Here is a 17,732-nt window from a genome sequence, read left to right on the forward strand (position 1 = left end):
AAGACACTGGCAGAGCCAAAGCAGCAGTAATTATGCTGCTGTTGTCAGCCCATAGTCTCACATTTCCCCATGGAAACCGGCACTTCATGTTCCAACTATTGAGCACATAATTTCCTCCCATTATCAGCTCCCAAAGCTTCTTCAGCAGAATAAATAAAGCTTTCCCCAAAGTTGCACCATGGCAGTACTCCAAAATACGTTGGGGTGCCTCTTTTTGTCACATCTAATCATCTCCGATCTGACATATGAGGTTTCAGTTTGCTTATTACAGGGCTGCAATTTGCTCAATAGTGAGCTCTCACCATGAGGGAAGTCCACGTATAAATGGACTACATAGACTGCAGAGATTTGGTGAGCAAATCACCTTTGTCAGGACCATCATCAGCTTTGTCAGGGACACTCCCTACCCAGCGATCCATTTAATTACTTCTCCACGTAGACCGAAATTGAGCACAGTTCACTAATGCTGTGAATATATAGGCATCATTACCTAATTATTCACTATTATAAATACTGTGCCAGGTACAAAGAAACTCTCCAATGAGCTGTAGTTGTATACATAAACATAAAAACAAAAGAATAAAAAGACTATAAATTAGAACACTGCTCTGACATGGAGGAAAACAGCGGTGGGAGTTGTGGCCCTGCTGCTGGAGGCCTGAAGTCAACACATGAGCCTCCTTCCCCCAAGACCATGACGACCACTGGGTCRTGCTTGCTTCCATTCAGACAAATCAACATTTTCCAATGAAAACAAAGTCTTGTTGTGAGCAAAATTTTATAGAAAGTAAAATGCTAAAATAATTCCATGAGAAAGAYRCATAGACAGMAGTAACAACAAAAAAGCTGAACCACAAAGYCAGTTTTTCACCCAGATGGTTGTTTTCAAACTGTCACGGACTCATTCTGCTGAGCACCAGAGACAGAGTGGTTCAATCTGAGAGGCCAAAGGGGCTGGCCAACAAAACTCTGTATTTTTCCTTCTAAATTAGGCCTGTGCTTCTGAAACCTAAACACGTTTTCATGCAGACATGAAATAACATTAAAATGTTAAAAGCTTTATGAGTGATACATCTTTTTTAAGTATGTTTTTTTTAATTGGCATCCTAGTAAAAGAGCAACAACACAAAACAGCATCAGACTGTTCAGTACTGCTAATATACATGATGATTATATTTATCCATTTTTATCCCCCAAGTAACTCATTCACTCCTGTCACCAAAATTCATTATCTGTATCTAAACAAGATTTGAATTTGAAATAATAGAAGTTCCTATCCTGTGTCATTGGGGGTATGCGAGATCAGCACCGGAGTTCAATGAGAGGGCCTTCATGCCACACATTCCACAATGCTCAGTCTCGGGCATTGACACGCATGACAGTATCCAAAATAAAGGATCGTCCTTCTAAAGCCTCCAATATTCTCCAGAAGGCACCCAGAAAGGAGCTGCACGAAGCCTTCAAGGCTGCACCGGGCAGGACGGCTCTCCTGCCCTGGGTGTCCTCGTCACCAGAGCTCACCAGGCTCTTCCAGCCGCCCCTGTGCCTACACGCACCCATACCTTCTATTTACATGCCTACTACAGAGTATTTTGAAAACCTAAGTGCTTTAAAGGCTGCCTTCTAGTCCTCTCCAGAGGGCTGAATTTCACTTCCAGTGAAATACTGAATATTAAGAAGTGATTATTGTTTCAGAAGCTGCAGCAGAACCATTATTTAAGCTTATTGGCTTGGTCTTCCAGTTTTTATGCATTCAAAGTAATAATATGATGCCATCAAGTGCAGTTCTATTATGCCTTTCAATTATGGCACCATGCTCTAATTATATTGTTACTGTTATTTTTTACGATGAGAATTTCACCTTCTCTTTAGATCAAGGGAATAGGAAACCACACAGAAAAGTATGGCTGTGAATTTTAATTGCTGAACTTTAATCATGAAAAATAGTTGGAAAGGGAATTAGCCAAATATAGTGTAGCAGAAAAAAAATTACTCATATCTATGCAGTTTGCCATAATGACATCTGGGACTGTCAAAACTGGCAGTTGAGACTTTAAAGGATGAAACCTTCAAAAACATGCACATGCTAAAGCCTGCTAAGTTATCACAGATTTGGTGCACTTTAACTCTCCGTACCAAGGTCTTGGCTCTGAAAAAACAGGTCAGAACCTCAGTGAATGGAAGTCTCTACTCCATTGACTTCAGTAGACAACAGAACACAAGTGACTTGAGTCCCAACTACCACACAATGCTGGCCTAAAGGTGATCTATCTAGTGGGCTATCTAGTGGGAAGAAATAGAGAGACTACAGTATTCCTAGAAGAAAATATATTTATACAAGAAATTTGCAGGAGTTTTAATTGATGTCATGATACCTGTTTTTTTGGAGACATTTTAATTTTTCTCATTTGGTGAATTGCTGCTTTCTCTGAACACTAGAACTTGTATTTCACTGCAGTCACAGAAATCTAAGACTTTACCCTACATTTCATTGTAGGACGTCGCTTGATATTCTGTAATAAAATAMTTTTGTTCTAGTTCAGTATAAGGCCTATGCACATTTTTGAGCAATATTATGAAACCTTAAGGGCTGGTAACAGTAGTGTATTTTAATTTCATTTTTTACATCTTCTAAAAATGCTACAGAAAGCTTAAACCAAAGAACTCTSTTTTTGGCAAACTATCATTTACTTTTATGAAAGAAGGATGTTTTTAGAAGCAAACTGGTTTCCTCTGCATTGTTGAAAATTTCCTATTTCCAAAGAAATCTCTGTAAGACCGAACAGAATCATTCCAAGCAGATTACAAACTTCTAGCAAAGAGCATAGTAAAGACAAGGAGGAAATAACTAAATTCGAGCCAAAAAAAGGTATAAAGTCAAGCATTAACACAAATATTATAGTTCCTGTGAGAGATGCATTCTCCAGATGGTTTAGCAGGGGGCTACAATCTACTACTAAGATGCATTTTATGCTTTTTCAAGTTTTTTTTTCCCATTTCTGCCCTGGCTATTTCCCAAGAACACCACTCCACAGGTAGTGTTCTCCATTTAGRAGACATATATAATTGCTCCTCCACCTCCCCTTGTTTGCATCCTTCTTCCACACAACACATGCCCTTCAAACCTTCCAACCTTCTCCTGGCTCAAACAAACCTTCAAGCCTAAGTCTCCTAAGTCTCACTAGAAGTCAACTATTTCCTTAGGATTCATTCTACTCCTATTACATCTTTTTTTTTTTAAATGATTTGAATGTGGAGATACAAACGTTGGTGCTACCAGAGGATCCATGATTTCTCTAATGCTCTGACAGTAGAACATAAGAATAATTTTCATTTGTAAACAAGGATTAACATTATAGCCATAATATTCAGAATAAAAATACCTTAAGGAATTTCTTAACGGATTGCTTCACAGAACCCTTGGATTTGTGGGCTTTGGAGTTTTTTTTGTTTTTTTTTTTCCATCTTGTGCCTTATTTCTTAGAAGTGACAYGTATTCCCCTTTTACTAAGACAGTCAAAAAAGTGGATGTTGCTTTTATTAGTAGCTTGAATTCTTTCAAAGATTAGCAAATACTGAATTTTTCATGAAATTTCTTTTCATCACCCTATAATACATTGATAGATGAAACATTTATTATTTTCTTGTCTTCTCTATATGAAAGACACAAGCAGGTAAAAGGGTCACCCTGGGAAGCCAGRGAGAAGCCAGCAGCCTCACTCACGAGTCCTGTCTTGCCAACCACCCTCTACACTGCTGCTATCTGGAGTTTATGTACTCCGAGTCTTGGGTATTTTAGTCTTTTTTATATTTTCCATAAACATATGCATTACAGCCCTTTCACTGTGACAAAGCCACAGGTGCTCAACTCTTCAGTCTTAAGCACATGGTGTATTTATTCTATACCTCTTGCCTAATGCTTAGAGTTGATCCATGAAACAAATTACAGTCCTGATGTAAGGGAATACAAGCACCCTAAAATAAATCATATTTTCAGCTGTTTACATGAGGGATAAATGGAATCSAGGTGTTCTAGAAAGCAAGCCCAACTCTGCTCTGTATGCTCCATCTTCTACTCCTCTACGCTTCCCATTTCCCTCTTTTCTATAAATTTTTACTTCGGGCTATTAGCAATGGTAAATAATAATTTAAAATATATTATTAAACTAGATTAGGACCTACTTTGTGCTTTTATTTCATCCTCTGCATTTCATTTGCTTCTTCATTATGCAAATTTAACAGCAAGCCAAATGCTGCAAGTTTCAAAGATGTTAGTCATGTAATTATATATCAGAGCATGACAAAAATCACAAAAAGATCAGAGGAAAACCTCAAAAGAACTCATCTGAAGGAATGTAGTTTCCAAACTTGGCAATATTTTACCTTACAAGACAGTACATTAATAATATGTCATGGGTGAAGTGCAGGTGAAAAATTTAGACTGCAGGGTTAATAACATCACTTCTACATCACATTAGGCAACCTCAGCCAACCTCAGCTATGCTGGTACAGCCACATAGGGTAAAGTATTTCCATTTTATAAATAATGAAAAAAAGTCTTATAACCATATCCAAAATACTATTCCTGTTCTGCTACATGGGAAAAGAAGAAAAAAGAAAAAAAGGCATTTCTTACTACTAACTGGGATCTTACAAAGGTACAGAATCCTACCTAATATTTCACCTTCTCACTTCTCACAGCCAATATCCTAACAAGCTTRCAAGTAAAGGTGTTGAATCTGAAGAGAGCTATTCCTACCTACCAAATAATTAGGAAAAAGTATAATTGTGCCTGTGCTGTGTCTTTCACAGAATCCTGAGAAGGCTGGGAAGCACGCTGGATTGGGACAACGGGAAAACAGGTCACAAAAGAGCAACTTCCAGAAACCGCATTTGTGATAGTGCAGGGACAGGCTTCATTTCCAGTGTGGTAAAATGTGGCAGTACTGCTGAGAATGAACAGTTTGAAGGAACAGGAATCAGACCTAAAACCCACGTACGCACCCCATGCTTACACAGACTGGGCTCACCCGGTGCTACAGCAGCAGAATGGGAAACCAAACRCTGGAGCTCCTCTCTCAATTCCCAACCAGCACGTGAGCATTGACTTCTCGGGGCTTCCATTCTCCCTTGGCTAAAGGGGGAATACAGCTTGCTAGCTTACTGTACAGAGCACCACACTACCGACTTATTAAATCTAAATCTAAACAGCAAGTAACACCAAGCCCACAGCTAACCTGGGTATTACAATTCTTCAGTCTGGTGATTAGATCCTACAAGAGTTGAAACTGGAATTCCTATAGCTCTAGGAACCACAGTGAGTCCTATCCACACCCTTTCTAATTTCTAGATATTGATACTGTATTTCTTAAAAAAAACACATGTATTTTGATAATAAGTGCCTTGGCCTAAGTGGACGAAGGTCGCATACCAAGCTCCGTCAATCCCAGCACAGCCTCTCCTCACTGTGACCGACAAGGGACTGACAAGTAAAACTGCTTCAACACACCCAGCAGACCTCCGCAGCACAGAGCTGTAGTCAACTGTAGTTAAAAATAAAATGGAAAAAAAACCTCACAGTATTGGATTAAAGTAGTAAACCGAAAGTTTACTTTTCCATTAAAACTATTCTAACATGTTACAGGGAGGAGGAGCACAACAAAATGCTAGGTGTAAAAAGGGGAGCCGATACAGAACAGTTCTGCAGTCAAAATAAGCAAGTAACTGTTTTGCTGAAAGTACTCCAGCAGTCATGGAGGGTTTTCCTGTTATCTGATTCCATAGCAACAATAATCCATTTTTTAAATTGTAGTAAAAAGGTAATATATTATCATGACAGCTGCGTTAAATGACTGCCTCTCCTGTGTTATGCTCTTGACTTTACACAACAATGTTAAGATGTTTTTTAACCAAGTTTTCAAGATGAAAATAACATGGTGTCAAAATATTTTTTCTAACCAATCAGCACTATTGAAAAACATCACTGAGCTTTGAGTTTCCATGACAACTAGTCTCAAATGTTACAAAAATGTTCCAAATTCACTTACAAAGAAGGATTCTTGCAAGAAAAATTGATTCCAGTTACCCTATATACCATGCAAACCTATACATGTAATGAATGCTCCTAACAAAAAYGGCACAGGGGATGTTTACATTTTCCAGATTTTGATTCCTCTAGCAACTTTCATATTTGGGAGAGACATAATGCAATTTATTTCTAGTCTGCTTTTAAAAAAATAGAGGATTATCTATAGTCCGTTAATTACAAAATAGTTGCCAAACCTATAAACACAAGAATTTAAATTCAGTGCTTATTTTCACTGGAGAGAGACACAGCAATTTTGTCTGTGATCCACTGCTACGCAATTAAAAAAGATTTACCATCCCAAGAGTAGTTTCCTTTATTTTTCCCATGAGAATCTGTATCAACACCCACAGCTGAGGAAGTCGACGTCCCTGCTCTTCCGAAGGCGGCGCATCTCACCGTCACAGCAACCACGCRCTGCGGTTACGGAAAATAATCCACTTAAATCTACTGCTGGCAGGGATGTCTTTCCCAACGCAGCCTGCTACCGGATTAGCGATTTCTTCTCAAAATCTACTCAGATCAGTGGGATATTGTGATTAGTGGAACGAACATCATCAAAGCATTATAAAGCAAAAATTTACACTCCAATTACAATGGCTTTGTAAACTCCYAATTAAAACATCCATTTACACTGGATTACTGTGTATTTTAAGAGGTGGGGACAGGACAAAAYAGCTGGATTTACAGATTTGCCCACCCGTTGTGTGGGTAAAAAGACTCTTAAGCACACCAAGTAATAACGACTGCCATTAAAGAAGACATTCTTTGACAATGAGTTTTTTAAAGAGTAATAGATAGTGAAATTCTCATAAAAAGGTACTTCCTTTTTAAAATGTAACAACTATGCAAATGTTTTAGGGTCTGTGAGAATTACAAAAGGATCCACAAAAAGGGGGTTATAAGTAGAATGAAGTAAGGCCTGGAATTCAGTAAGATTACTCTCTTACRTGCCTGTAGGACCTTCCTCAAGCTCACCTCCCCACGGGTCCTGTTTGACTTTCTTAGCTATGATGACCAGGCCCTGAAAAATGAAAATCTATGCATCTCCACTGTCTGATATCCTACAGGGCTGCAATCCAAATTGAATGGCTGAAACCCTGGCACTACTGCAGGCAAGGGAGTTAAACCTCACTGTAAATAGACTGGGCTAACTGTGATTTTACATCATTATTGAAAAATATATATATTTGATCATGCATTTTCTTCACATCATGATAGCCTGTCACAAAGGAATTGCTGCCAGAACACACAAAAGGATTGCTGTGATTAAGCATAATCAAAGATTTAAAAACATTTAATAACTGCTTTCAAACACTAGACTGGAGTGAAGGAGAATTCATGGAGCACTCATCCCCCAAGATGAGTCAAGGCAGGATGCTGCGCCATTGTCCAATTTGGACAAATTGCACCATCACCCAAAGGCCTTCCTGCTCCAATTAACTGTGCAGGTTTGACTGTGGCTACAGACACAAAACTTATCTAATAATATTAGTTAGATTTTTGAAATACACAGATAAACGCAAAAAAGCAAGAGATCCACACATCTATGGAATTATTTAAAAGGTGAATGACCAGTCAGATCTTTTGTATTCCTGTTTCTCTGCTCTAGCACTTCTGCTCCTTTGATACATTACTTGGCAGTTTGTTCTATTTTTCATCTCATCACCTTTTTGTTGGTCAAACTTTAATACCAGATCTGAGGAGACGAAAGGGAATGGTCACGTCTCATTTCTAGAGCTARAATAGAGCCCTGTGCTGCAGCTCCCGGTGCCAGGCGGGCACCTCAGCCTAGGGGCCCTGCTCCTTTCCTCCGGTGCAGTGAGCAGCCAGGAGCAGCCCCAGCCCCTGCCCTGCTCCCTCAGCAGCAGCTCTGCTCCATGAAGGACCTACCTTGATTGCAGGGCACATCTGTAAGTGTGCAATGTGTGACAACACGCTGCAGCTTGCATGGGACTTGGAAGGAAATCAAATCACACATGAATTAGGAGTCCTACAGCTTCACATTACAGCTGTTATCTTTGCATTTTTACTTTATCTTGTTGTATAAAGTCATCATCTCCCAGACTTCTCCCTTCTGTTCACCCACCRCCCTGATTCATCACTGTTAACTATTCCAGATAGATCAGGACTGGCTGGCTACAACTGAGCTGTGCCCAATTCACCRTGTTTCCCAGGCAGGGCAGCACAATCGCTAACAGGCACCAGGACAGCCAGTGTGAGTGTGGGCTGACCCCCAAACTAGCAGCCGCCTGGATTTTGAGTGCAATTTGTGTCAAGGCAGAAACCAAATAGACACGAGTATCCATCTCCCCTATTCTGTACAGAAAACTGCCAAGATTATCTTATATAATTAATTCTAATCAGTTACTGGAGATGTCAACATGACTGATTTGAGAGAATAAGAATAGTTTTTAGAAGTTGTCACTTTATTACAGCAGTTCTGCATTCTCTGATTGCTGTCACCCGGGCTATATGATWTTTTAAAGACCAGATCTCAAGCCTTGCTTACAGCTCTTAAGCGTATGAGAGTTTGATGGTCTTATCTGTACCTCACTGTTGTATATACATAACACAACCATCTTGTCATTTCATGCACATTTCAAAATGCCAGCCTATAAAGCAAAAGAAAATCAGCATGAAATCAGAGAGAGATACACAGGATTAGAGTCAGTGCAAAGAACAGACAAAGAAAGGGGTCAATGCTGCAGGTTAGAAATCCTATTAATTTTGACAGAGCTACACAAGGATTGCTGGAAAATGAGGAATTCTGAAAGTCAAAACAAGCATCATTAGCACAGCAGTAAGGCTAGAACCAAACCTTGGTCCTACGTGAGCTCCACACTTCCATGAAACTACATTTATTGCTAAATTAAAAGAAAATTTATATGCCCTTCACATGCATATGCAGTCGATGTGAGGACAGGTTAGTTGAAGCACCYGTTAACCTAGTTAACAAGCAACTGCAGAGAGCTTGCCCCTTAATAAGCTGTATTTGTTATGACAGGGAAGAAAAAAAGAAAAAAAGATACTTTTGATGTCATTAAGAAACGAATTCAATGCTAGTCAGAATACTGGTTTTATCCCATTGTTAAAATCTGGGCTAGTACTTGGCTATGAGACGGACATCAAATCCAAAATGTAAGACATGCCAGAGTCTATTAACAGACTTTCTTACATCCATCATTCTTCACTAGGAACCTTTGAGAAATCAACACAGAACRGTGCTATTCCTCCCTGAAATGGGAAGAAGAAACTCGGAATTGGTGATCTTTAGCCGGGGGCTCATTTTCTTATTGGCACTGCTTGGAGCGCAGTAATAAATCTTTCACACAGTGGCTTTACAAAGTGAAGGTTAAGTTGTACTTTGGCTAGGATAATTTGGGAAAGACTGTTGAAAACCCTGCCCACACTGTAAAGCAACAACTCAGAGGAATCATTCAAAATGATTTCTATGCAGATCATTAAATGAAAAGAGATTTCCAAATCCTCACATTTCYAAGTGATTTGTCTGCCCAGCTGGCAAGTTCTGGTGAAGCATAATTCTATAGCAAAGAATATGATTTAGTGAAGCACACTGATAAGCCTAAATGAAGTATGAAACATAAAATGTTTCTGTGCATTGATTTCATCACATCTTGCAAAAATCTTTCCAACTTTCTTGATTGACTGACTTCAAATTAGAGCACATATTTCCCTAACTGAAGTATCTATACCACTGAGTCAAAATATAGTTATTGCATTCTGGCACTGAAGATCTCCTTTAGAAAGTAATACTAAACCCCCACTGAAATGCTAAGATATATTCAAGTTCTATTTGAATTATATGGTAGAAAATAACAAGAAGAACAAACAAGAAATCTAAGAAAATTAGATTATGTTACAGGGATAAAAGGAAGAATCTCCTGTTGTAACTTGGCTTGGCACTGACTTTCAAATATAACCAGAAACAGTGACTTTCAGGGGGCCACTCAGCAAAGCACAAACCCCTGTTGTCTCTCCAGGAAACGAATAGTAACAAAAGCCACCAAGATGCTCATAGGAAGAAAAGGATATTTTGCTGGTATGCCTTATTTCTCACGCATCTCTACAAACATGGCCAAAAATACTAGAGCAGTTTGCAGTTCTGTATTACTTCAAAATGCCAAAGTGGTTTAAAGAAATCCAAAACAATATTTGTACTATGGAACGTTTTTATACAATGTTTTTACACATTTTACAGATTTCTAACAAAATTTTGGTACAATTTTAATGGCTTGTAAACAAAAATCATAATAGTTTCAAAAATATTTTCATCATCATCATCAACAATAATAAAATCAATGGAAAACAAATGCATGATGCGTCTGGCATTTGGGAGTTGTAAGAAGCAATTTTCTATTGGCAATAATTCTGTTAACTACTATTAATTCCCTACCAAACCTGCAGTTCAGTATTCTCCTGAACAGAAACAGTTGACTGTGACAATGGCCAWGAAAACTCTCCAGGACTTGCTGGCTCCAGCAGCAACCCTGCAAGCACCAGGCACTGCCCCAAAAATGCTGCAGCGTTTCGTAGCTGAGCACTGAGGTATCGAAACCATAATTGATACCTCAGTCTCAACTGCTCAAAGCTCAAACTATAGGCAAGTGAGCGGTAAGGGGACTCGAGCAGAAGAGAACGTGGTAGCACAAGTACAAGAGCCCCACAAGTCAGACTACGGGTCCAAGTTTCCTGTCTCCACGAGCATCAGACTGTAGCTACTTACAGCTATTCGCTCTGTGCCCGAGGACCTTGGGCTCATTCTGCTCTGAAACAGCCTCCAGCACCAGCGACTTGCAGCACAGGCAGCTTTGGGGCAGCAAACTAAACAGTTTTGGGGGAACAAAACAAAAGGGCATTAAATATTAAAAAATTAAGCAGGTGGCTTGAAAAGGGTGGCTAAATCATGTTCACTGTTACTTTTTTCTTAATTCCTTTCTAAAAAAAAATCCTAATATTTGAGCTTAGTTTTTAGCCACTATTGAGAATTATACCCAAGTTTTCTCACCACATTTGCACCCAATTAATCCAGTTTCCGGGGCTAACAATTTCAACAACAATAATAGACGTTCTCCTCCAGAACCTCCTATGGCAACATGGCACCTGCTCGCTGCCTGCACTGCCAAGAACAAATGTGTTCCTGGGTTTATTAATGCTACCTGAGGCAATTTGTTGGCCTCAGTGCCTTCAGCAACTGGGCATGCCAAATGCACAACAGAAATGACTGTTTTGGTGTCTTTGTRTTGTTTAGCCCTGCACTGCAAAGTCACTCAAAAATCTAATTAAAYTGAATTACTGGTTAATCGCTAGCTGTGTATTAAAAAAATAAAATTCCCACTTTTCTTTCTCAACACTTCAGTCCTGTATCTCCACCAGCACATGCAGCACACTAACGAGCAGCTTCATTAGGCCTCTTTTGTATGTAGGCCATGTAACTGTCTTCTGCACTTCCCAAATGCCTTMATCAGCCACACCTGCACCCTTGCCAAGGCCATAAGACAAATTAAAAAGAGAGGGAGATATTTGCTGGGAGATGGTTTAATCTGTTCTCATTGGGGCCTTGTGCAGGACTCCCACCACCTTCCCACAACTAACAATTACACACATTCTCTGTCGTCTGTTGTGTAGATACTAGCAAAAGGTTAGGAAGAAGGGCTGCGGGGGCCAGTGGGGAGGGCTGCCCGACACCATCAGCCCCACAAGGAGCTGCAAAGAGAGACGAAGCGACAGGGCCGCRTGGAAATGAGCAGGAACAAGGGCTTGGCAGCGTGACACTATAATGATTCGGTACCACTTACTGGGGCTCATCAAGGCTATATTGAGAAAACCTAGAGTAGAAACCGCTCTATGGACTCAAGACTGAAGCACAACATCGTGGTACTGGACGTGAAGCATCTTCAACCTATTAAACCTCGCTACACTGCTACTCCTGAGGCCAAATCAGATTCAGACTTAAGTGATTCTTCTTCCACCTTTCTCAGGCCTTTACATGGGCCGCACTATTTAGAAAAAATAGTTTCAATTAGAGCTATTTTTATAGCAAGTTATAAATCTCAAACTAAGAGTTTAGAATAGCAACACTGACACAACCATAACTACAGCTTCATTATAATAAATCAGTCGTTTGTCTTGTAAGTCACGTGTTCTATAAACCAGAAATTTAGAATGTAAATCTCAGCACTTGTTCGTAAATCAGCCATATCCATCAACACTGGAAATAATATTTTGGCAGTAAATCACCTCTTCAAAGACTCTCTGCTGTGCGACCTCACTGCGTCACTTAACAATCACTTCAAGTTTTACTTCAGAGATTTTCTAAGTAGGTCTCTGGAATGTGATCTGAGTAACCTGCTCTGCATAAATGCAAGCTCATGGCTGCATCTGCCTTTCCGTAGCATTAGGCAACCAGGGCTGTTCAGCATGGGGCCTTTGCCCACCCAAAAACACAGAGTTGGTGCTGAGTGGCGGCCCTCACTCCTGCATCTGCCCTGCACTTCGGGCCCGAGCAGGAACAGGGTGCGCAGAGGCGCTCAGTCCTACAGCCCTGTTCCCCAAAGCAGCCTCCCAATAAGAGGCTGATTTCTAGAGAGGTATGAAACAGGCATGGAATGAAATTGGGTATAACACTGAGACTAGAAGACATGAGAAATACACTGATAGTTACTGTCCAGGTGAGTAAGACTGATATGATGGCATTATTCTAAACCAGAACTTTCTTCCATAACATAGATTGTCCAGGTTTGAATGATTTCACCCCTGGAAACGGGAACTGGGAGAAAGGGATTTAGAAGGGGAAGTCATCTCCAGATTTAGTATGAAGTTTGCCATTAAATAAATAAGGATTATCTACAGTTTTTCATTACAGTAAGAGATCTCAGAAGAATGAGATTTAGAATAAATAACAAAATAAAAGATGGGATCTGACAATTCAGCATTTCAAGTATTTAGAGTATGTAAATTTACTATCTGGTACATTGGAAAGACCAAGAAAATAAAGAGCATTTAAGATGATGATATCTCTAGCTTTTAAAAATATATAAACAGTCACCTTATTTCAGATGATGCTTTTCATACTGGCATTTTCCTAAATAATTCAGTCACTTATTGCACAATTTCTGACTAAGGCAAATTTCTGGAAAAGTATCTGAAACTACAAAATGAGGAGACTGCAGCCTCTTCTGCATTAGCTCACAACATCTCAATCCACAGCCCAATATTCACGTATCTAGACAAAATCCAGACCAATCCTATGCTGCCAATTTAACTTTGTTTCCAAYCCTAAAGCCTGATCAAACAGTCCAACGCTGCTGTCTAACTGCTGAGCAGCTTCTTCCTGGGTGCGCTGCGCACGCAGATGGAGCGATGTGGAAGTGGGGCAGGCCTTGCTGCAAATGGGTGTTTACAGAGCTCAGGTTCATACGAATTCTTATGACATGTTAGCAGCTGTGTTTGTGTTTTTGACTCATTTCAAAATATTTTGAAACGATACTAAAATCTCTGCCAAGCAATACATTTTTAAGATTCACACAGTCTGGCAAACTGTAAGAAAGTACTCTGAAAAATAACCTTTGATTCCAAAGGGATTTTGCAACCGTGCACAAGGAAATTGAAAGTATTTGATAGTTATTTATAAAGAATTATGTCCAGACTTGTGAAGGATTTTAATAGCATGTTACAGGGAAGATAAAATATTTCTGCCATTCAGATATTTCCAAAGAATCTCTCAAGGATTCTTGACCAATCTCTGCAGTAATTGAAAAGATTATAAAACAGTTCCTGAAATACAATGAAAAAATGTTAAGTGCACATATCTGTGAGCAGATAAGGCAGTGCATTTTTGGTTTGTTTTGTTTTTAAACAAGCTTATTCTTCTAGCCAATTTCAGAGTGCTGCATTTCACAATGCATTTTGATATTCCAGAAAGTCTTTTGACTTTAAATCCAGCGAATTTTTCACCTGTACGAAAGGGAAAACGTAACATACATCTGTCAACAAGGCATTAACTTCTGTTCAACTCACCTTTGCTCTGCACCTTTTTGTTTCTTTCTTTGCATAGGTGACTGTATTTGTTGTTCTTCCTGCAGTGTATCCCCCAAAAAATATATAACTTAAAAAGGAAAAAAGCAAAAAAAGAAATACAGAGAAACCACAGCTTCTCACAAATCACATATTCGCTTCTTTCCTGTCTGTCCATCGCTTACTTTATTTTCCAGAATACATTAACTTATGAAATTTATTCCATGTAAACAACTAGGAATTGTGAGACACCATTCGGGAAGTTCAATTTTAAATCATAAATCCAACTCAGAGGCAGATGCAACTCACCTGCTTCTCATAAAGTGGGAGAAGTAAACATGGGTAAATGTTACCTATTTCAAAACACACAAAACTTAATCAGATTAAAGCTTCTTCATCACATTCTTTGGCTCTACTTGCAAGGAAACATTTCTATTCTAACTAGTAGTATATTTATTTTAATATACAACAGTGCAACGTATCATCTTACTTGTGCTATTTGCCTGAAGGAAATTCATTTCAAATACGAAACTTTTACACAATATTTGCTGTTCAAGTATTACAGCTTTTATTAAATGGAGCGAGAGACCATGCCAAGGGATTTAAAAGAGAGAATTAATAACAACCACTGCTAATTTAGTCTTATGCACTGCTTGATTGCAAAAGCGAGGATGAAGATAGGAAACCAAGGGCAATCCAAACAAGCTCCAGAGATGATTACTAAACATTTTGGACTCATTAACTCTATTTAAATCATACACTTTTCAAGAAACGGCAACATAGCTCAAATAAGATGACAGAAGCTGAGAAGACACAAAATGATCTTTTCATTTTCAATTTGTGCAGATGCATAACAACAGAACATGGACACTTTCTTCTTYTACATACAACCTTAGGTGATTTCAGTTAGCTCTCCAAAATATTACGATAAAAAATATATTAAGATAATAGAAAACCGTAATCCACTGAAATTCTAAAAATCAAGTTCAAGTGAAAATTCTTTTAAAGCATGTCAGACCTGGCACAGGATCACAGGACATTTCAGGTGGGAAAGGAATTTCAGGAGCGCTTCTGGTCCAACCTCCTGCTCAGTTCAACTTCCATATCAGTCCAACAGAAAGGCTAAAAAGAATCAAATAGGAGTGAATGTTTGGAGCTTCGATGGACAAAATCCCAAATCTTTTTCACCTTTAAAAATTCAATCAAAAAATTGAAACCCTTTAACAGAGAATATAACTGACTGTCCTTCTACTACTTCTTTCAACTAACACAAGCCAAACAGATTTAGCAAGCAGTCAGAAAAGGTATTATTGATACTAATTATTTGTGTGCTGTCTATACTGGTAAATATCCAGTAATTTACAATGGAAAACAGCATGCAAAAGAAAATAAAATCCTTACAACAAATAACTTCAGATTATCGTAAGTTAATACCGTGCTGGATGAAGTCTAACTTTGGCGAAAGGTTCATTTTGTTGTGGATATTCTTTGTGCAATATAAATCTAAACATTTATTGAAAACCAGGACTGTGATTTTTGAAAGAAATCTGTGTAAAATTGACTACTGCAGATAACAGAATGAAACGTATTAACTATTAACGGCCTGCTCATGAGCATTAACTGGAAACACGCTTCCAGCTTAAGCGAGGGCATGGCAGCCACCATAAATACCTAGCGAAAGGGAAGACAAGACGTCTGTGCTGAGGAAGGGTGGCGTGAAGCTCCTCTCCAACAGGAACGCGGCGCTGCAGTGCAAGCTGCCCGTTTTGGCACAAAACTCGTCGTATGTGGAAGTCTCGGCTCTGTCAAATCTCAGTTCCTGGACTCCCTTCGGGAATCTCAGCTGCTCTGTTTCTCCAAGGCAGACTGCCTGCAGGTTCTGCTACCCTGTGCACAACTTACCCGCGGGTGCTGTCTTCCCTGTACGTCTTCCCACCCACCWGCCCATGGCCCTCAGCTCCCTGGCGAGCTCCATGCAAGGGCTCTGGGGCGACACCTCCAACTCGGCCACCTCCCAACTCATCTCCTGCTCCCTGCTCCCTACCAGGGCTGCTTTCAAATCCACTGTTCATATCTCACCAGTTACGGTTCAGAATCGATAGGTGTTTCATCCCAACTCACCCATCAGCTACTCTTGATATCCATCAGCCATCTTCTATTTCATGAGATCCAGTCACCACAGTGCTTCTGTCTCCTGCAGTTATTCTTCTAGCAAATCTTGCTCCGGCCAAGGCTTTCCTTAGGTGTGTGGAGTATCTCAAGCAAAAAAGCTGTGTAGATTAGCACCACATTAGCACAACTCAAGAATACCTTAATAGAAATAATAAGAATTTTGAAACTCTAAAAACTCTTGCATTATTACCCCTATTCCACACTTCACTTCCCACCCCCCACTTCCCCCAAAAAGAGTAAAGAATAGTTCAGTTCAAAGTGATTTGGATTCCCCTCCATGCCTATTCCAACAGGCCAGCTCCAGGTTTCTCATAGAACAAATAAAATTTTCAGGATAATAACATATCCCATTAAAAATAGGATTTTAATTACTGCTGAATGTCCTTCAGAATTTTTCAGTCATCAATTTTAAGTAAGTTTTATCTAGACCAGAGCCAGCTTGAAGTATTTCCATTTTCTCCAATTCTTATGTCTGTAACTCTGCCATTCCTGTACACAACTGCACAGGAAAGGTTGCTACCAATATTTCTTCTTTTGCCAGCACAGAAAAGTAGCAGAGGCCTCACTGCTATAAGCAGTGCTTGCTGGGTTGTCCCTTGATATATAATGAAACGCTTTGCACTCTCAAGGATCAGTATCAAATAGCCCTCCAAAGCAATGAATATAAATCTTATATTTCTTCAAGTTCTCCCCATATTAATGCTAACTTCAATAGAAGAAAACAGTATTTCTGTTAAGTTTAGTTAAAAAAATAAAAAKGCAATTTCTGCTAGCCCTATGCTTGGCTGATTAAAATAGTTTCAAGAGGTAGGTTTTACAGGCATAACAAACTTTTCTTCTTTGATGATTTCTTAGCCTGGCACCTTGTGTAGCAGCAAATTGGTTATACTGAGTGGGATCCCATTACACGAGTCTGAGACATTTACACCTCAGACCATGAATCAAAGTTCTGGTACTCCATAATGAAAGATTGATAGTGTTTTTGTAGAAAGACCCTATAGAACCTTATAAATAATGAGAGGTTAGTGGAATGTGCAGGCAACGGAGAGCAATTTATATTTTCTCCAGAGGGGTTTTGAAAACCGCACCTCAAATATGATAAATGTCGTGTGATGGCAAAAAGACTACAAATGTTAATATGCTGCTCTGTATAAAGTCTTCACAAATCACAAGACAGTGCTTTTCCTTCTCTTCTTTAATGGTCAAGCAGGGATTTCACCAATATGGTTTCTCCTACTCAAGTATGAGGGGTTCCGTTTCTCAAGCTTGCAGGAACATCACCAATAAATAAACAAATAAAAATGATTTTAAAAGTTCAGCRTAAGTGTTGACCAGGATACTGTGACGTACTTGTAGCATATGAAATGCATTTCACAGAACAACACAAGTATTTTTGTAGATTCACTAGGCTTTACTCCTACAGAGACAATAAACAGAA

The 17,732-nt window shown here is 39.3% G+C and overlaps 1 long non-coding RNA gene across 1 annotated transcript; it reads right to left on the reverse strand.

The window, feature by feature from the left end:
• Positions 1–15,154: 15,154 nt before the first annotated feature.
• On the reverse strand, positions 15,155–16,380 carry LOC112944563. The gene is made up of 2 exons (XR_003248800.1): positions 16,244–16,380; positions 15,155–15,244 (listed from the first exon to the last, which is right to left on the reverse strand). It is a non-coding gene; the product is annotated as an uncharacterized LOC112944563 (long non-coding RNA).
• Positions 16,381–17,732: the final 1,352 nt, after the last annotated feature.

The sequence above is a fragment of the Nothoprocta perdicaria genome, unplaced genomic scaffold (assembly GCF_003342845.1).
Source record: "Nothoprocta perdicaria isolate Ctin4 unplaced genomic scaffold, notPer1 scaffold_17, whole genome shotgun sequence".
Taxonomy (NCBI): domain Eukaryota; kingdom Metazoa; phylum Chordata; class Aves; order Tinamiformes; family Tinamidae; genus Nothoprocta; species Nothoprocta perdicaria.